Consider the following 20928-nt stretch of genomic DNA (forward strand, 5'->3'; position numbering starts at 1 on the left):
TTCTGTGTATTTGCTTTTACATTGGATTTGACTATATATTTATATGTATTTATACACGCACACATCTTTAAAAAATCATATCTCAATGAGATTTAATGAGATTAGATTTAATGAAAAGATTGTATTGAATTTATTTCTGTTTTAAAATTTAAATTTGTGGAAATTATTCAATTTTTATTATTAAGTCTTAACTTATAATTAAATCTAATCATTATTAATCGAATACAAATTACGTCTATAAATTTTGCTTACTAATATATTCTGTGTTGCTTCTGAAATACCAAGCATAGGTATTTTACCGCAGAATAAATATTCTATTATAGATATCAGATTCTCGTGATTTCTCTAATCGAACATGCTATAAATCAACCAGTTCATTATGCATCTATCGATGCGGGCACGAGGAGAAATGCGATAAATCGCTATAATGATCGCCCGGGTCGTGCTTGATGTGTCGCGCAGTTACCCTTCTATTGCGGTAAATACCTATACTGCAGGAAATTGTTGCAGTGTAGCATGTCACGGTTGCAGGTGCAATTACCTGCTATCTGCGTTTGTAATCGTACCGCCACACCGCACCAACGCTTTTCACAGAACAATAGAAATGCGGCCACGGTACTTATTTATCACGCGTCTCGCTGTAAATTTGTGCCTACTGAGATCAATTTGTACGGTAAAACGAACCTCTAACCAACCGTTTGCCTCTCTTCGCATCCATTTCTCGCAGACTATTCTCGCCCCTTTCTTCCATCGTTCGCGACGATGATGTTTCTATCTAGAGCGCAAGCAATTTCTCCCGCAAAATTGGAACGAGTCTATAATTGTGTCATTCGGATTGATAATTGTCCGACTTTGCGTCGATCTCAACATTGGCAACGCAAAGACTTGGTAATGAGCCAACTGATAATATTGCTAAGTTAGAGTCGAGTAATAGTTCTCGAAATAGTTTATGACTTGCAATGAAATATATTCGTCGTGTTATATGCATGGTACAATTTATATACAACTCAATAGAATCAGACAAAATGAGCTTAAGAGAGAGAGGAAAAGAGACTTATTTACTTTTTATCTTTTTTCCAAGTTTCAAACTTTTATTTAATTAGTTATAAGTTTATAAAAATATAAGTGTAATATTTATTATATTTTATCTAGTATAATAAATCTTGTTTTTCTAAAAATTGCACGCACGCCCAATGACGAGTCAAGTAAATTAATTAAAATTAAAAGTATAATAGTATGTATAATAGTCAAATATGTATCATAAAAAAAATCGTTGATAAAAATCTTGAAAATGCGTCAAAGTTTGAAACACATTGACAAAATCCTCTGTTGAATTTCTTCCGCCGTGACAACGCCTTCGGTAATATCGCATTTCCCCAGGGAAGAAGAGGGGGGAGGGGGGGGGGAACAGAATTAACGAGACGTCATAAGGGCCGAGGCATAATTGCATTAATCAAAGGTATATAATGGGAGTAATCGCGTACTAGCGTAGTCGACTGCAACGAGCTTTACAGGATATGATAAGGAAGAATACAGACGAACGCACTCGTGAAAGAGTGGATAGAAAGAGAAAGAAATAGAGTGGGACAGAGATTGAGAGGAAGAGAAAGAGAGAGAAAGCGTCTCATAGGGGAATGAAACGGAATTAAGGAGAGAAATAATGCGACGGGAGAGAAACTGGCCCCTTCACGGAGGTTGCTCCGACAGTGATACGCACACAACTGCGTGATCGCGTGGAAAAGGCCTTGGTACACGCGTTGATGACCAAGACTCGTCCCTAATTGCGCCTGATGACACCGTGTCCTCGGGGGTGGAACCGCAGAGGAGCACCCTCCGGACGTCTTTCCTCTTTCCCCTTTTCCCTTTGGTCGTTTCTGCCCTCCTGACTGTCCGACAGTCTCGAACCCTCCGTGAACGACACGACCAGGGAAACTCTGGTCGGCCGGGACATGTGTCGTGTTCAAGCATCCGGAAAAGCACACTGGGTTATCTAGGATCTGGACCAAAATACACGGCACACACTCAAGGGTTCTTCGCTTTTTTCGTTATTTTCTTTTTTCCTGGCTTTCTCGCCAATAGATTTGCAAAGGCGACAATTGCTTTTACAATTGTATTTATTGCACCGTGACTGACCGCAAAACGCTAAGCTTTCTTACAAGCATTTGTTATGAGAAATAATTTTCATTTATCTCAATAGTAGTACTAATAGCCTATCAATGTTATATAATATTTTCCTCGAATTTATATTGTATTTTATTTGAGGGATGCAAAACCTGATGATTTCTAGGAAATAATTTTACTGCAATGCAATAGTAACAATAATACTACGTTGATTTGATGAGTACAAAGCGCCTAATAATGAATTCCGTTTGACGAGCGCGTGCTGCACCTAATGACTGGCGGGCATCATTATTTGTTTCGAAGAAAGATATCGAAGAAAAATATTCAACTGTTCCTAACGTCATTCAACATTGTCTGCTTTGAACCACCTTGAGTAAAAAGCTTGTGATATAATGGAAAATAATCGCAATCTTGAGAATATTCGCAGCATGTATAAAAGAATAAGATTTCTATTGGATATACTCGGTGTCTTTGTTAACTTCACTTTGATCGCGTTTTTTTTTTTTTTGCTGTGACTTATCGCTCGACAAGATATATAACGTCTATTATATCGCATTTAGTAAAATATGATGAAAATAAATTTTAAGCTTAATTAACTGATATTTATTATACTATAGTCTTGCGCACAGTTGTGATTTATAATTTTGAAAACTATATAGAATTTGTGAGATCACATAATCGGAAGCATATTTGGAATTGCACCAAGGAAGTTGAGATAGAGACTACCTAGTATAAAAGGAGAAATGAAATTTCTCCTAAATAGATTTATTTATTATAATTATTAGAGAGAAAGTCTATCATATTATATTTATCTATTTTTATCTAATTTGTAACTCTCTTAACAATTTCCGCGACATCTAAGCATTGACTAGGCGCCAATTCTCTTTCGGATACGACCGCGAAATGTAATTTCAACGTCGATCGATTAATCGGCGGTCAGTCTTGGCGCTGAATCGAAAATGAGTTTCGCCGGCGCGGAAGAGCGATGTACCGAGAAGCGGAGATAGAACGTCGGGCCAGGCACGTTATGAATATATTATATCTCCGGCTGCAAGGGATGCTGGCACATGCGCCGACTGGGTGGCTCCACCCTGTCTCCCGCCGGGACACTGTCTTCCTCTCTCTCCCTTCCTCTCCCTTTATCTCGCTTCCTCTCCCGCAGCCCTCTTGGTCTCTGCTTGCGCTAATTATACATGCGCTAACCAACCCACCTCCAATGAGGCCCGACCTGTCGCCCTCTCCGTAGAGAGGGTTGAACCACTCTTGTCCTCGCGGCCCGGAGGCTGGGTGGAGCGTGGACCCGCTCTCTGTGTCTACTACAAGCCTCACTTTGCTTAATTAACGCGGAGGCGTTAACTAACTTTCGCCCACCCATGCTTTGCAACCCTTTGCTTACCCGGGAAAGGGAATCGTCAAGCCGTTGATTGGCTCTTGCACGTCCCGGTACCGTCGATTCCGGAGAAACGGAGTTTGAATGGTTAATTGAGCGCGAATTATCACTCGGGATGATTTGAATTATCATAGAATACATTATAAATAAAGATGGCACTCTTACCTTTACTGCTCTAATCAGTATTTGAATATGAGAAGTATGAGAGAATACGAGAAATTATTTCCCCTGACATTAATATTAATCTACATTATTTTCAAAACTTATATTTAATGTACAACTGTAATTATTAAAACCCCATTAATTCTTAGATCTATTATAATTAATTTTGCAAATTCTCATGAATTAGCATGAATGTCTTAAGTTCTATCATAATCTGTAACACGCACATAAAATAGTTCCTATATGAGATCGTTATTGTATTCGAATATCTTGTACATCTGAAATTTATTCATCGATTGACCGTTTCGAAGTCTATCTGAAAAAAGGAACGTTGTACTTATTATAATTTTAATCATACTCTTTTGTATCATTCCCGTCACGTTTGTCTCGTCGCAACGACCTAATTCTCGACCACGAATGAGCTGCCGCAATTTCTACGAATCCCAGAGAAACTCGTAAGTCAGTATGTACTCAGAATTGACATAAACTTATTTAATTCGAGGGGTTTAAATATAGTTTATATCCATGACGTAATTAAAGAGAGCAAATGGATATTTTGATATAAAATCCGTTTTGATTTAATATCCGTAATAAACTGAAACCAGACATCGTTGACACGAACAAAATTTGACATTATCTCTCTATTGGAAATATGAATAATTTACGATATTAACGAAAGAGAAAAGAACAAACAACTGTAGCATTTATAAAATATAGCTACATCGTGCTTATCGTTATTATGTTGAAAATATTTTTATCAATATAAATCAATATTTCTTCAAAAAGATAAAATATATGCTATTCTATATTAATTGCCCAGTCAGACAGTCAGACGTCGCTTTATCTATCTGTGTCACAGCATTTACCTTCGTTATTTTCTATATTCACAGAATGGATATTTATTTCTGTGAATATTTTTAACAAATATTCCGCAAAAAAATAACGATCATGCAATGTCCAATTTACGACAGTGCCACGCACTGCTGCCTAGGTGGAAGATTTCTCCGCTCCGACATGCTCTTCGTTTCCATCGTGAAAATGACCGAGACGAAGCCGCGCAACGCGCCGGGGCAACGGGATAAATAAGAAGCGGGCGAGGAGACGAGGTGGGCGAATGCGCGCAAACACACGGCACCCGGATGAAGAAGAAAGACAAAGAGGTAGCGGTGGCGGAGAGAACAAGGGGGAAAGAGGCGGAGAAGGTTGAACGGAGGGTTGACGGTCGCGGAGGATGAGGGGAATCGAATCTCTTTTCCCTTCGCGAAAGAGGAAGAGGCCAGGAGAGAGCCGCGAAACGCGGATTCGACAAATCGAAGTGTGCCCCTCGAAGTGCGCGCGGATGGGGAGATGGCAGGGGAGCGCGAGAAACGCGAGACGACTGTGCTAGGTGAAATAAGAGAGAAAGAGAAGGAGAAAAGGAAGAGAGATAACGTGGGTGGTGGTGTGTATGTGTGTGCCGCCTTCGACGCGCAGGCCCTATGCAAAATAGCAAGGCTGGTGGGGTGACGGTACCGTTGGAGACCCCCCGGAGCCGCGCGACGGGGCAAACAACCCCTTAGTTCTGCCGTAGTAGCGGCCACAGACGCCCCCTCCACGTGTGCGTGTCGTGCGAGACGCCTTTCGCCGTCGTCGCCGTCGTCGTCATCGTTGTCGTCGTCGTCGTGGTCGTCGTCGTCGTCGTCGTCGTCGTCGTCGTCGTCGTCGTCGTCGTCGTCGTCGTCGTCGTCGTCGCCGTCGTCGACCGTTGTCGTACGTCGTCATCGTCGACGGTAGCGCCACTTCCGACCGGAAGACCCCCCGCGTTTTTGTCCCCTCCCCCTCTCCCTCGAGTGGTCATCTCCTCCCGTGTGTATAGATCCCGCGGGCCAAGTGAATCTTGCCGACTGGTTTCGCGAACGATCCCGGGATCCGCGGCGAAATATCAAGTGAAGATTAGTGAACGTGTATATACCGGAAGCGGGCTGTCCAGGGATCCTAGGAAGGATGCGACGTTACGGCTAACGTGAAATCGACTCTTAAACAAACGAGGTAAAAAGCTGGTTTCGAAATCGACACGTTTTAGAATGAATAATTAGTCCGACTTTTGTCCGGTTCTTGATGAGACTCACGATGAGCTACGTCAAATTTATTGTGAGAATCAGTTTGATCAGAAATCAATCAATGGTGTTACGCCGAGTCTATGAATCCGTAGTTGTATCCTTATCTTGTCTTCGTAGTGACTTATTTCCCAAACGGATGTAGCATGTATGGAGATTATGTAAACGATTTATGATGAAAATTACGCCGCTTTACAAACGAAGAATTTATAATCGCGAGATGTATAAAACAAAACATTCAGATTTACGATGATAATAACGACTGGTTAAGACGGCGATTTAGCTATTATAGTTTAGTATCGCTACAAGATTTCGCGCTAATCACAAGTCAACCAGAGAACGTATCATAAGAAAACATCAATGTGTAACGCGAACGATTTTGCAGGAACCTCCTCCTTTGCAACCGCGTAATTTCCACTCTTTATTCGCTCATAAACTATGCATGCATATTCGCGAAACGAAAATGGAATCGCCGAGCCATTCAAGACGGGCAATTAACGACGCCTTTTGTAATTAACATGCTCGTACGGCAACGCTCGTAAATATTACAGAGAACGCGATAATTGTCATCGCGAGGTCCGCTTCCTCGATGATTAACGAAGTTCCCGTGGGTCTTGTAATTGAGCGATTGAATTCTGGGACGAATACTCGAGATGAAGGATCCAAGATATGAGAAGGAGCGACGGACGACGCAATAAAGAAGAGGAAGGGAGGGGAGGGGGGCAGGGAAAGATTGAAAATAGGTAAAGAAGAAGTTGATTAATCGCCGATCAATTAATAGTTGCGGGACCCGGAGGCGGCCGTTACGTCACTCACTTCGGCGAGGCTCTCATTAATTAGTTATTAACGGCGCGCCGCGGTAATTACAGATGCAAATCGGTCCCATCTACGATCTACGCCCGTCATTATCTCCACGGCGATTTCGTAATCCCGACTCGATGCGAGAACGCCGCAACGCCGTGAAAAAGTGCGCGAAGGTGGAAGGTCGAGGTAAAGACTAATCGTCTTGGGACGGATCGAAAGAGTCGAAGTCGCGGATTCAGGCGTCGAGCGTCTCTTCGAAAGAAAGAGATGCGATCGGCTCTTTCTCTCTCTCTCTCTCTCTCTCTCTCTTTTCTCTTTTTTTTTTTTTTTTTTTTTTTTTTATTTCTGACGTAACGTACACATGCGAGCAATTAGGTAGATACATTTCGGGAAATTATTTATGACGCGAGAATTTGCACGCAAGGAAAAAGAGAGAGAAGAGAGAGACAGAAAAAGGGAGAACGACGCAGGTAAGTCGGAACATTCTGTGCATCGCGCGTCGATAAAATCCGACGAGTGTCTCTCTTTATACCACGTTTATGTAAACTATATACGATAATACGGTATATCTCCTCGGCGTTTAATATTTTAACGGAATAAAAGAGAGACGCCTCTCGATGTGTTTATTGCCGAATCTTCGATAAGAAGGGACGGGAAAGGGTATAAATTAAATGGAAATTTCAAGTGAAGACGAATCGCTTTCGTACGACTCGCTGTTTAACGTTTCGCGCGAGTCGTACGAAAACTAAGATGCACATACGTCCGAGAAATTATTCGCTGTCCGGGATTATTTAAGACCGCGCGCGTTTTCTTGAATAATGTGTAACTCGATGAGCCGAATCCGCGCCGCGGTTCGAGGTGGGATCCATCTTACGCTTATTGGCAAAATGCCATAAAACAAATGCGCCGATGATGGGAGAGCCGAGGTAGAAGACGTATCGCGTTCGTTTATCTTATATTGAAAAATCCATCGACGCGTTTATTTCAAACTTCTCGTCTTTTGCTCCTTCGAATTAAAGTGCGACGATGTAACGTGTTTCCGCATTTTAATAAAAATCGATCCACGAGCGCTTCGTCGCGTCGGCTAATCGTCATGAAAATATAATGGCGGATAGGATCGAATTTAAGATAAATCGCTCAACGACAAACCGACCGTTGACTTACGACTTAACACTTGACCTTTGAAAACAAGATTCCCCCCCTTCCCCCTTAATGTCGTAATCATTTCTGTAAACAAGTCAAAGATTTATCTTAACAGATCTCTCTCTCTCTCTCCCTCTCTCTTTCTCTCTCTCTCTCTCTCTCTCTCTCTCTCTCTCTCTCTCTCTCTCTCTCTCTCTCTCTCTCTCTCTCTCTCTCTGTCTGAATAATTATTTCTCTATTAATTACACTTCAAAGCTTGATCTTAATTGAAATATTACCGAGTCGTCAGTATAGAATACATATAATCGTTATTTTTTTTTATAAAAAATTAATTTTATAGATATTTTGCAAATATAATAGTATATATTTCTAATAATATTGAACTGAAATGATCATATTTAATATATGATTAATTTAAAATAATCAATCTTGTAGAAACACTTAATAAATATTAAATAAAATTTGATATGTAAAAAATATAGTATGTTAAACATGCTTTCACAATCGATGTAAAATATATAGTATCAATTATCAACATCAAAGTATGCTAAAAGTATAATTTATATGCCTGTTATTTAATATTATACGGATAATGACGCTTTATAAATTTGTCTACAACAATTTTATTACGTATAAAAATTTTAAATGAGTATGACAGTCATTGTTATTCAAAGAAATGTATACAATTTAAACGACTAATCTTTCGGTCTTGATACATACACTTTTCATAGCAAACCTAACGGGAATAAAATGCGTATTCGTTCACTTTCCATTCCTCCTGCGTTTCGTCCTCGCGTACGTCGATCATCTCTTTACGATCTACGATCTACAGTCGCGGCACCGCTGCCTGACAGGAACGAGTCGCGCGATAATTACGATAAAACCGACAGCAGCGCACCGACCGGAGTTAATTATTCAACGCCACGCGTGCGCGCCCACGTTGTGTCCCACAAAGAGAAATACTTCGAGACGATAACCCTTCGATAGGGTATTTCGAATGAAACGCGCATTAACTAGAGAATAATACATGTAGCATTTTATCCTACGCGATTTTATGACAAAAATGATGCTGAGAAAATTGCTTTGTTTATCTAAATCGATCGAATCATTAAGTTACGATAATTGATAAAAAAGTTGTTATGAATAAAAAACTAATTGTTCTGTTATTTACTTTGCACGATAATGTGTCATATTTTATCGTATACACTATTGTTCTTTTTTTATTTTTGAATTAATATTTTTAATAATATTAGTATAGATTTTAATACATGGTATATAATATATGCATTATATTTTCACTGATATAGAATGTTTTATATCATTCTATAATATTTAAAAAGATACTGTTTTTACTTGATTGATGTATGCAAAAAACGGGCCAATCTTTCTTTTTATCAATATTAATCGTTATATCTAAAAAAAATTAGCAAACATGATTATTTTTACTATTTATGTTGTTTCGAAATTAATAAGCAAACGAGAATTATTTCTTTGTTTACGAGTTTAGTAGAAATCCGCGGAACACGACATGCAGAGTTTTTTCCAAAATCGCTTGCTTGACGTAATAAAATCCCTCTCTCAAATCAAAAGTTTTTACATCGCGCGTGAGACGAAATGTTGCGTTTCCTGCCGTGCTTCGCCACGATTTTACGACGTTTCGAGCAAAATCGAAGGGCCATCACCATGGAGAGATCGGTAACGATCGTCATCTTGTTGATTCGCGAGAGATTCAGAAGTCTTCGGCAGGGATCACCGCGGGCGGTCCACGATCGCTCGTGTGGTACATTCGAGGGTGGGCAAAGAGAGGGTAAAATCCCCCGCCGAGGAGGGAGCAGGAAGGTGTTCCTTTACCGGATCGACTACCAGCAACATTGAAATCGGCTCGTTGGAGAAAGGGAGACGGGCGTAGGTGGTCATTCGTTGCTGTTTATTAATTCGAGGCGAGGCGAGATGCGCGTCCACTTTGTGCGGTTCGGTTGCTCGTTTCGCCCACGCGCTCGTCACTGCGTTTCCACCCGACACGCATGCAAGCACACACGCGTGCACGATGATAATGCATGACATTGCGAATAAAATACGCCCAGAGAAAGAGAGAGAAAGAGAGAGAGAGAGAGAGAGAGAGAGAGAGAGAAAAGGAAGAGCAAGTATATGGAATCTTCGAAACTTGAATGAAGACTTTTTTTAGAGTACTCAATAGCGCGGGGTGCATCGAGTATGCGAAAAGGACATCGTAAAAAGGCGACGATAAAGGCGTCGCTACTAAAGTGTCGCTGCCATGGTTTTTTACTAGCCACTGGTATCCGCGGTGTTATTTTATTGGTGACAAGCGTAATGAGGCGTCTGCCGACTAATCGAGTGACGGTATTCCGGATCATTAATAATTTTATTATGCGGCACAAATTATCGTTCGAAAGAAAACACGATTAATGATGTTTGATAGATGCATATATTAGCTGGTGATATCATCCGTAAATTTAAGAAATTAATTTCGTCGAACATATATTACGCGAGTATTAAAAACATTACTACCGGTATTCAGGCAGAACTCAAAATTTGAAAAAGTAAGTTTGAATTAGCAAGTTGATAAGAACACCAATCAAGACACTTATTACTTCTCGTCAACAGAATAAATTTTATGCAAATTACATTTATCGCTGTATTTTAGAAATTATAAACTTTCGATACTTTGCAATTATTCTACTTAATGTCAGATATAACATTGCACGGTGATTTGTTCGTTATATCACTTGCAAAAATAGCGAACATGACAATTCTGGGCAGCTCAGTAGTATCTATTAAGTATTATGCCTGACTTTTACAACAGCTATAAAGTTATAATTATATGTTTGTGTTCTAAAATCATGTTTTTAGACTAGTTGATGAATTCGTGCCAGAAAACCGACGTGACGCCACAATACGAAGCTATATGAAGGGTCAAATATTATATAAAGAAGATGTGTCATTCATCTACTTGAAAAGCTATAATACTTCATCGCTCATCCTTCATGAAATCGTAAAGCGAATTGTTTTGATTTTACAAACGAAAAATCCATACACAGTTTGTTTCACTAACATCCGTAGCGGCTATGATGCATTCCTCTTTCCGGACGCTAGAGGACATTAAAAATAACTGTCTAAAGGCATTCTCGTGGTGCTAAACCACCCACGTTCTCGTCTCACGTTACGATCGCGTATCTCTTTTAACGCAGTGAAAAATCTCTTGGCCGATACTTGAATACCATTATACAAAATTTTTTTTCGGATTTCGCAGGAAATCGTATCGTATCGACGGAAATAGCTGTCCGCCTTGGTAACTGAAACAACTGGCAACCGAGCAAATCGCATTTATTACATCGAAAAATAGACCGAATTTCTTCGTCGTCTAAAATTAATCCGATACATTTTGTCTAGCTTACGAATTATGTTAAAAATGTTTATTCATCGTCATAAAACAATATTTTTCTACATTTTCTGACTCTATCTTGCGCGGTCCTCTCATCAAAAAAATGCGATATTATTAATTTTAACTGTTCCTTAAGATTATTAATAAATACATTAAAAAATATATAGTTTTATCTCTTTTTAAATTATTTCGAAAATATTTGCTGCTATTTTATCTGTAAAAAATTAAGATAGAAACGAAAATATATACGTTCTAATGAATTTTAATAGAATCTGGGAATTTTGTTGATGATAAATAATTGATAGAAAGAAAGCTTTTCTCTCAAAATTTCCACCAATTTCCAATTTGTCGAGAAAAAATTGAAAGTGTGAGATCTATGCGCACATGATGTGCTATATAATTTTTTTAAATATTTATTTATTAAAAACAAGCTGTAAACACGCCAAATCTAAATTTTCAATTATGACGCACACTCGAAATCTCGACTTGGTAAACAATTTGTCGGACATTTGCGTTATATAGATGGAGGGTTCTATCCTAAAGAAGCGAGAATTACAGTCAGGATCGTAAAACTTAAAAAATATCCTGATCGAGACGCGCGCGGCGGATAACGAGGTCGGACCTCGGGGGTACTTTCCGCGCTTGAAGAGGAACATCGATGGTTATTATGGACAACACCATGGGGACCCGTTGCGTTAATATGCCGTTGGGTTGCTGTAGGTCCGCGAACTTTTTATAACATATATAAGAATATATGTATCTCTCTCTCCTGCTCTCTCCCTCTTTTTCCCCTCTTTCCACACACCTTCTCTTAACGGCTGTAAAAAATGATTCTCGCGGCGAAGGACATGTAAATTTATGAAGGCTCGGGGTCCTACGGGGTCGTCCCTTCTTCTTGGCGTGCTATATCCCTGGCCAGCTGACCCGGCCACTAGCATTGTTATGCTAACAATTAATTAATGTCACTGTAATTATACTGGCAGCACGTCACACTTCCTATTCGCATCCTTGTGCTTCCTCTCCTTCCTTCTTTTCTTTCTTTTTTTTTTACCGGCAACGATCTTCCTAACGCTTTCGAAAGATGGAAATTATGCTGATTAAAACGGTTCATTGTTTCTGCTGGTCTTTGTTGCGTCTTCAGGTGTTTGAGGAACCACTAAAGAGGCTTGCCGTACATTTCTCTTCATGCGTATTATACGTGTAAGCGAACGATTAGAAACGGGGCTCGCGCTTTGTGTACGTATTGTCTCGCGACACGCATTGTAGTTCTTTACGCAATGCGAAGAGCTATACTCGGTTTGATTAATTATTGTTTTGTGATTAGATATTTTCGTACACGCACACATTATCTTTCTTTGGCAAGAATTTCATAGAAAATTAAATAACTAATATTTATATTAAAGTTTTTTAAAAAAATATGGTATATTAATAATTAAATATTAATATACACGTATTGATAATTTAAATAATAGTTCAAACATATAAAAGACTCGCTGAGTATATAAAAAAAATAGACCTTTTGTTTTTTTTTTTATTATAAAATAAAAATTGTCACTCACCGATCGATGCGCAACAGCGGAGTTGACTACATTGATCTGTAACATACAAATATAAAATTCAAATTATAACAGCGTCCAAAAGATAATATTTCAAAAAATTATTATATGGATTGAATTTTATATTGGATGTGTACAATAATAACCAAATATTTAATAAACTAATTTTAAAAATTCTGAAAAAATTTTATTTCTTACTAATAAAGTTCTTATGAAATATAAAAATATTTACAGGATTAATCATGTAATTCAAGTCATACGTACTACACAACTAATATATAAATAAACTACTTACCCCAGGGTTGCTCCGCCGATGCCCGATATCTCTCCTAGACCTCCTCCTCCTCTCGGATTGTTAGGGTCAGCAAGGTCCATTAATTCACGTTACACTCGCAAAAAGTTTGTACAGTTTAATACACGCGATACTTTGCATGGCATTCTTGCACTTAGACGCGCGATATTTTTAACGGCACTCCCGCACCTAGATACTTTGTATGGTATTTCCGCACTTGGACGACGTCTTAAACGGAGGTACCTGCTCCTAAATTTACAATAAAAATAGATATAGATATAGTGCTACACTTTGCACGGCACACCGGAATTTCGTGATCGCGGAACAATGTCTCGTTTCACGCGAAGGATTACATTTTGAGTCAACGAAATAACTTTGAGCAAGGATTAAGTTGAAAGCGAAAGAAAAAGAGATCGACGTGAATAAAGTTTGCCCCGACTATTGTCTCAAAATATTCGAATTTCAAGTGACTCACTTAGATATAATTCGTTATGATATCATAGCGATTTGTGATATTATATCGCAGAAATTGTACTAACAAGTTGATCTAGTTTATCAAATCAAAATATATAAAGAAAAAGCGGTGGTGTTCAATGGACTACACATAAATTTATGATATGGTGACACCATTGATGAATGGTGTATGTGACAAGAGGCGAGACGGAACTAAACGACGACCTCACCTGCCCTTATCGGGCAGTCGATCGAACTCTAACCGATTCGGGCTCAATCGCTTGTCGGAGCATAACGTGCTTTTATTGAGCATTTGCGATTCATGACAATATCATATTTAGGTACTTAGCTTCCCCTTCGGGCTAAAATTTCCAGGTGCTAAGCCCTCCCACCAACATCAAAGTGTACCCGTTGGCAGGGTTTTGTCGGAAAAGCCGATGCATAGATATTTAACGTATGAAATAATTATATGCCAAATATTTTGTTTCTCGTTTTTCTGATTAATTATTAATCAATTAATAATCCATAAGAATTTTTTTATTATCTTTATTCGATTCAACGATTCATTTATTATTCTCTATACTCTACATATCAATTATTTTTTGTTATTTAATTACTTGATATTACTCTTTTAATTCGATAGTAATAAGATAAATGATAATTAATAATACATTATATATTAGACAATTTTAAAGTACAATGCAAAATATATTCGAATCAATATTAAAGAAATATTAAAGAAATTATCTCCTGTATTATAAGTATCACAATATCATAAATTAAAATTTTCATTTTTTCTATTGCTTTAGATAAATTATTTAGTCCCTCGACGATTTAGCGTGAACATAATTGACTAATTTTTTTATACCATACCTATATGTATATTTAATGTCACGATGTTACTGCTGTCGTTTATTCAAAGTTGAAAAGGTTGTCAAATAATGTTCAAATATTTAAATATTGATTTTACAGCTATTTTAAAATTTAGTTTACATTTATCTGATTTTCTAGAACAAAATAATCTCGAACAAAGAATTAGCGTTCACAAATTTGTTCACACATTTATCTGTGTACTAACCATCAATTTTTTGTTCTTGTTGCAGGACGTAAGGAGGTTCGGAGGAGAGCGTAGATGAGTTCTACTGTTTACGTCCTCGGTAAGTCATGCAAACTTGAGTGTTAAGCGAATGTAGAGATCACGCTCGCGCTGACAGGATCGCGAAATCGCGGGTAAAATATATCGCTTGCGAAAAAATTACGCAATAAAAATTCTTCTCATCTTCTATTAGGATTGGCTAATTATACATCACGCGAATAACTCCAGATAACGGATGCGTCACCAAAATGTTTAATAACTCCCTGCCTCCGCGAACATGAACGACTGCGGCATTAGAACCCCGCGTTCCATGAGTGTTTTATCGGTTCTGCATCCTTCGCTCTTCTATCAGAGAATTGATCTATCTTTGACCGCATGCACCATCAAACAGAACAGATCTGTTGCTTCATCGATGAAAAAGATATCGATTGGTGTAAGAGAACGCTATGACTTTGAAAATTTCATTTATAATTATATTAGAAATGTTTTATAGTGAATCTATAAACTCATTATTTATACTAATTTCTCAAAATTCTTTTGACGAGCTTATTATGTTTTTTTAAATTGATTGATTCATTACCGTGAAATAATTTTATTCTAGCCAAATAAATATAGATAGACTTACAGTTTTTTTATATTTTTTACAATTGAAATATATCTTATATAAACAACTTCTTTTTTATCTTTAATTTATATTTAAAGCTAAAAAATCTATTTTTAAAGACATTTTCATATATAGGATAAACATCTTTTTTTGCAAAATGATTTGCGTTTTTCAGATAATGATTCTATTATGAATATTGATACGATGCTAATACACGCATATAGACATATGACCAGTTGTAAAATATTTGCATTGAATTCTAGGAATTTGATATTTTATGATAAACTTACACACTTGACTTAACAACTACTATTTGCTATGTCATTAGTTTTAAATACAACCACGCTATTCCTTTATAATTATTGTATAATGTAAAAACATCTTCAAAGCTCCGTAAATTACGGATGCCACAAATTAAAGTCCCGTTTATGTAATTATTGTAAGAATTGCTAAACTATGTATCCATCTAATCCTCTCGATGAATTTAAATTGACGAATTTATAATCTTAGCTCTTTTAAATATTGACAAGAACTATGAAATTCTGATTATCAGATAGATTCGAGAGCGCTTTTTTTGTTCTTGTCGCTATTGACGAGCGCGCATATATGTAATTGCAACTCTAAATCAATGTCAACGAGTTTGCATCAACAAAATATGTATAGATTGAGAAATAATAGTCAGGATGGTTTGACATGTTTCTTTTGCGTGTCGATCCGCGTGCACTCATTTCGCTTTACGATATTTAGAACCGCTTACGTAGATCACTATTCGCAAAACAAAAAAATTCGCAAACGCAGGCGCAAAATAACGTCTTCTCGCATGCAAGATGCACACGGACACAAATCCATTACACGCGATAAGTTAAACTCCAACTTTTTGCGATCTATGAACATTATCTGCGAATTGCGTTTTACGAATATCGATATATGTAGACAAGCTTTTAATGACTGCCGTTAATGTCGATTGGTCACATGTTATGGCATTATACGACGTGATACGTCGTCGCGGCTAAATGCAGATTGCGCTGAGCAACAAATTAATTAACGGTCAATCGTAATGTTCTCGCTCTCGAGCATCCATACTGGCGATCGACACGTTGCGCAATTCGCGGATTTGATTAATGACTCGCGTGCTGATTAATGAATGCAAATTATCCTCGGGTTAGTGTATATGCGCGCAAAAATGTAAACCAAGCGGCGGTTTTTCGTGCGACAAGCTCGGATCGATCAGTCGCGAGAGGCACGAGAGGGTCAGTTCCAAGGTACCTCGGACCTTTTTGGTCGATTCGACTTTAGACGGTGGTTTCCTTTCAGTCTGCGCCGCAACGAGCGGAAAGGAACGAGAGAGGCGCAGGCGAAGAAGGCGAAAGGGAGGAAGAAGATATGCCTCCTCCTTCTCCCCATAAATACAGATTTAGTCGCGCGGTTTACGACCAAAAACGTGTCGAGCCTCGTGAGTAGAGCCGCGCCTAAATTATTAAAGTCGTAAACGATCGAAATCGTCGTTAAGCGCCGCGCGAAGAAACCCATCGGTATAGCGGTACCCATCTCTCCGCGTCGCCTTCGACAAGGATCGTTTTTCTCGAGGTTTCATTGTTAGGTCGCGTTAGGCGGACCTCCGATAGCCCCGGCCAGAGTTGACTCCCGACACGATCCGTCGTAGGCGACAGTAAACGGGCTGACCGCCGCGATTTTTGCGATGGACTTCTGCGAAACGTCCGTGCAGATTAAACTCGAAGATGCGGTAAGAAGACACTTACGACAGATAATCATGCGGTGACTGCGCCTACCAGTCGTGCTATGTGATCGATTTTTAGTTAGTTTCATTTCAACGCTCAAAATAATTAATTTTTTATCTATAACATTCACATGTTGAATATATTGCGAAAATTTGATTACAGAAAATTTTTTTTCAGGAAAAAATGTGTGCTATTAAAAACTTTAATGAAATAAAATTTATTATAAAATTATTGTACTTTCTCTTGTGTACAATAGATTAGTATTATTTTATATATAACAAAAAATAAGAAATGAAACATGTTTCATGAATAGATTGAGTAAACGGATTATAGTTATAATAATTAATGTCGCGCCGCGCAGTGGAAAATAAAACAGCGTAATATTTTGATGAATCAAAGATGAATTACAATAACTTCTCGCATAATGATTTAAAAATTGCTTTAATGTCAAATGAGATTCGAACGAAGAAGTGTAATTGTATAACATTAGCATATTTGCAATTATCCGAGTTTGTTCAGCGTGTTGATCGGCCATAATTATTACGATAATTACTAGATAGTCGTCACATTTATTTCTGTAGACGCGTCCGCGCAAAAAGTCCGAAACAACACGTCACGTTTCCACGTTTCATAAAGTGAATACGCCGACATGTGTTGGCGAGCGACAAGAAACACGATTAAAATTTGTAATTAAAATCAGCTGTGTGGCATATTATCTACGCAGACAATGTAGCCGTCAAATTGCAACGCGGTTACCTTACAGCAGTGCGAAAAATTTTAATTGCTACATAATTGCTTGTTATTATGTGATGATTGACGCAACGTGCTTTATTGCCGCGATAAGCATTCAAATTGAAACGCGATTATGTAACGCGGCTATGTCGATAGTTCAGTAAAGAAACGTGTCTTAAAATAAGGACTCTGCTCCATTTAGCTACGGGATGTATAAGATATGAATTATCGTGCGCGCGCGCGATCGCTATAAATATCCCTCTCCCAAGATTTCCTTATAAATAGAACGAGGAATAATTTAGTTGCACCTTGGTGCATCCGTTTTTCTCGCGGCGCGTTAAACGAGGTGCACCACGTAATGACGTTTAAGAATCTTCCTTTGTCGGATCTCGTTACTTTGTAATTTACTGCTTCCCTTTGAGCGTCGCATTAAAGATTTTCTCGTGGCACAGGCGAGAAAGAGAATACGAGATCGCGTGTAACGATGATACATGCACATGCAAGCATATCGCGTTGTATCAAAGTACGAGAGAGAAGGAAAGAAAAAGAGGACGGAGAGAGTGGCCGCGAAAAAAGGTACGTGTATATGTGTCAGAAGAACCGACCACCCGGTTTTTCGATGGTGCTCTTCACTCCGCAAATATTCTTCAAGTCTAAGTGCGCATGCAACGAGTCAAAGTCGCTAAGAGTCTATGCGTTTTGTCTTTAGTTTTCTTTTATTTCGATTTATCAAAGAGCTTCAGCGGTGAGGCTATAGCGGAAGCTACCTTTATCATTTGAATTATTATAAAATTATGTTCAATATAGCTCCTCGTTTTTCACTTTACTTTTACTTGTTTACTCTGAATTGTTTGACTAATAAAACTGACTTTTCTTTAGAAACAAATTTCAATACAACCTTCTCTTTCGCGATTTTTTTACATGTAACTTTAAATATCTTTTTATATATTTCTAACCATTGTTAAATTACAATTAATGCTTGTTATAAAAATGAGAATAAAATTTTGATTATACGAGTAAATTAATGAAATTGCAAAGTTGTATATTTCTCTGACGCATGACAGATATTAAATTATTTTTCCGTAACGCTATGCAATGATAAATTATTCAACGAAAAAAGATTGCAAAAATACGTTCGCATTGTATATTCAACAAGATAAATATAAGACATCATTTATAACATATACATACGTTTCTTATCACATATCTTTTCTTCCTGCCAATACTTATTCGTAATGAGAACAAACACAAGAGTAGAACGGAATAAACATGAGCTTACACAATTGCTTGAAAAGAGATGTTATCCAATTGCGTCTATTCTCTGGAGCGAATAAAAACTTGAGTATGAAAGAAAAGGAAGAACTTTCTTCTCTAGATCAAAGATGTAATTGTACATGCACGCATATTGCTGGTCAGAATATTTCTAAATTATTAGTGCAAAGTTTCCCTGTAGTATCTTTATATTTGAGATAAAAGTTCTTTATGTTAGATAATTGTATGCTTTTGATAGCAAATATAGTCTTATATATCTGATCTTTTCATCAAAATTAATTAATTCCTAGGATTCTCTATATAAATTCATGAGATGACTCGCGCTTTTCTCAGATGAAGATATCATTACGAATACTGATCCTCCGCTATGTGACTCGATGCATATACTTGGCGATGATCGATGATCTCTTCTTTCTCGCGAGGAAGAAATGTCCCCCGGTCTTCCCACCACACACACACCTGTCCAGAACTGTCCGGCACGTTTGAGATTAGAACCTAATTCCGGGAAGAGTTCACGCGCGCTAGAACTGCGTGCGGTGAGATGCGTGTCGGGCTACCGCGTCACGTATCGGAGATAGGTGGTACACGCACTCTCTAGGTGGCTGACTACAAAGAAGCGAAATCAATTTGCAATTTAAATCTGTCGGCGTACGTGCCCGCGGGATCATCCGATTGCCGCGCCGATGATTCCGCTGAACCTGGGATGGGTACGATAACGGCGCGCGAGATCGAGAGTCGTCCGACTGCATTTCAAAGCTCGCGGCTCACATGAATCCACAGTTCCGAGGTTCCTGACCTATGCATTTCATAGACGATGCAGAGTCTCCGCGGACGTGCCGCACCGAAGTGAGAACTCCTCAATCGATATTGTCGATTTTATATCAATCAGTCATTTATTATTATTATAGGTATTCCTGCGCGTCGTGAGAGGAGCGTCGTTTCTTCCGCTTGCGTTTTTTTTCTTTTTTTTTTTTTTTTTTTTGCGATTGTGTACTATGATCGAATTTATTTTTTAATTTTTAAATGAAGATATTACGTTGAGATTATTCTTGTGATTTTTGTACATCTTAAAGTAGATATTTTTTTATCTCTTAAAATATTATAAATGAGAATAGAATCTTTTATTTAGTAATTTTTTTTCAAATGTTATTTAAAAACTTGTTTTTAAACATTTATTACAATTTAATAATATTGTTTCCGGCATGAATAAATAATTATAAATGATATTCCTTTATTAACTACAATTAATAATATTAGATAATTTTTGTAATTACTATCGATATACGTGATTAAAAAACTTATTTTATTATATATTTATAAAGATTGAATATTTTTAGAATATTGAAGATAATATTATTATATTTTTTTCGTTTGTTTAATTTTAGGGGTATTTAAATTTACATCTTACATTAAATTAAGTATATTTCATCAAAAAAAAAAATAAATCCGTGGAAAAACTGTGTACAGTTTCTTTCGCGCGTTCATAATCTTCTAAAATGGACACGTTGATCCTCGAATTAAGAGACTCTAGGGAATAGGTCTAAAGAAAGTCTGGCTTAAGATCGTTCAAGAACAGTTTCTGTCTCTGTCTTCGTATCTGTCTTCTCGTTTCTGCAGCGGCAGTTTTTTCTGCCACTATCAAGATAGCTTGTGTAATCGCGGTTTTTGTCATATTAATTGATTCGAGCTGAACAACACCGTTAAAAAACGCATCAGTTACAAGCGATAAGTATCGGCCTGTGTTACAAAAAAATACGTAATTATTAAGTACAAGGCAATGAGTCATTGACTTGAGATGAAATCTTCCTCGATTATACATCATATCTCTCATCATAAAGAGAACGATCGAAATGAGTTATACTTATTTTTAGTTTTATTTATTTCACCAGATATATTTGAAACTCATTCACCCTCGAATAAAAAAGATGCGAATAACCCTCTAATTACGTTTCATAACGACACGTTAGTTCACGCAATCAGGCAAGTTCACAGAGATGGTAACGCGACATTTTTCGTTTCCATCCTCAAAGACGTGAGGAGTTTCCGATGGAGACGATTCAAACAA

General features: G+C 37.8%; 1 protein-coding gene and 1 long non-coding RNA gene across 15 annotated transcripts in view; one reads left to right on the forward strand and one right to left on the reverse strand.

Annotated features, from left to right (window-relative positions):
- LOC140665792 (uncharacterized) overlaps positions 1-15052 on the reverse strand; it is a 135575-nt gene extending 120523 nt beyond the window's left edge. For both annotated transcript variants that reach the window (XR_012046658.1, XR_012046657.1), the window contains exons 1-3: positions 14499-15052; positions 12971-13216; positions 12679-12714 (exon numbers count right to left, since the gene is read on the reverse strand). This is a non-coding gene — a long non-coding RNA (uncharacterized lncRNA). The remainder of the gene's footprint in view (positions 1-12678; positions 12715-12970; positions 13217-14498) is intronic.
- Zfh2 (Zn finger homeodomain 2) overlaps positions 1-20928 on the forward strand; it is a 374611-nt gene that overhangs the window by 119862 nt on the left and 233821 nt on the right. For 12 of the 13 annotated variants that reach the window (XM_072892289.1, XM_072892280.1, XM_072892292.1 and 9 more), the window contains one exon: positions 14524-14577. The gene's annotated coding sequence lies outside the window, so the exon portion shown is untranslated. Of the gene's footprint in view, positions 1-5297; positions 5702-14523; positions 14578-20928 lie in introns of those variants that run through there. The other variant, XM_072892285.1, reaches the window with a different exon arrangement.

This window comes from Anoplolepis gracilipes, chromosome 5 (genome assembly GCF_047496725.1).
Source record: "Anoplolepis gracilipes chromosome 5, ASM4749672v1, whole genome shotgun sequence".
Taxonomy (NCBI): Eukaryota; Metazoa; Arthropoda; class Insecta; order Hymenoptera; family Formicidae; genus Anoplolepis; species Anoplolepis gracilipes.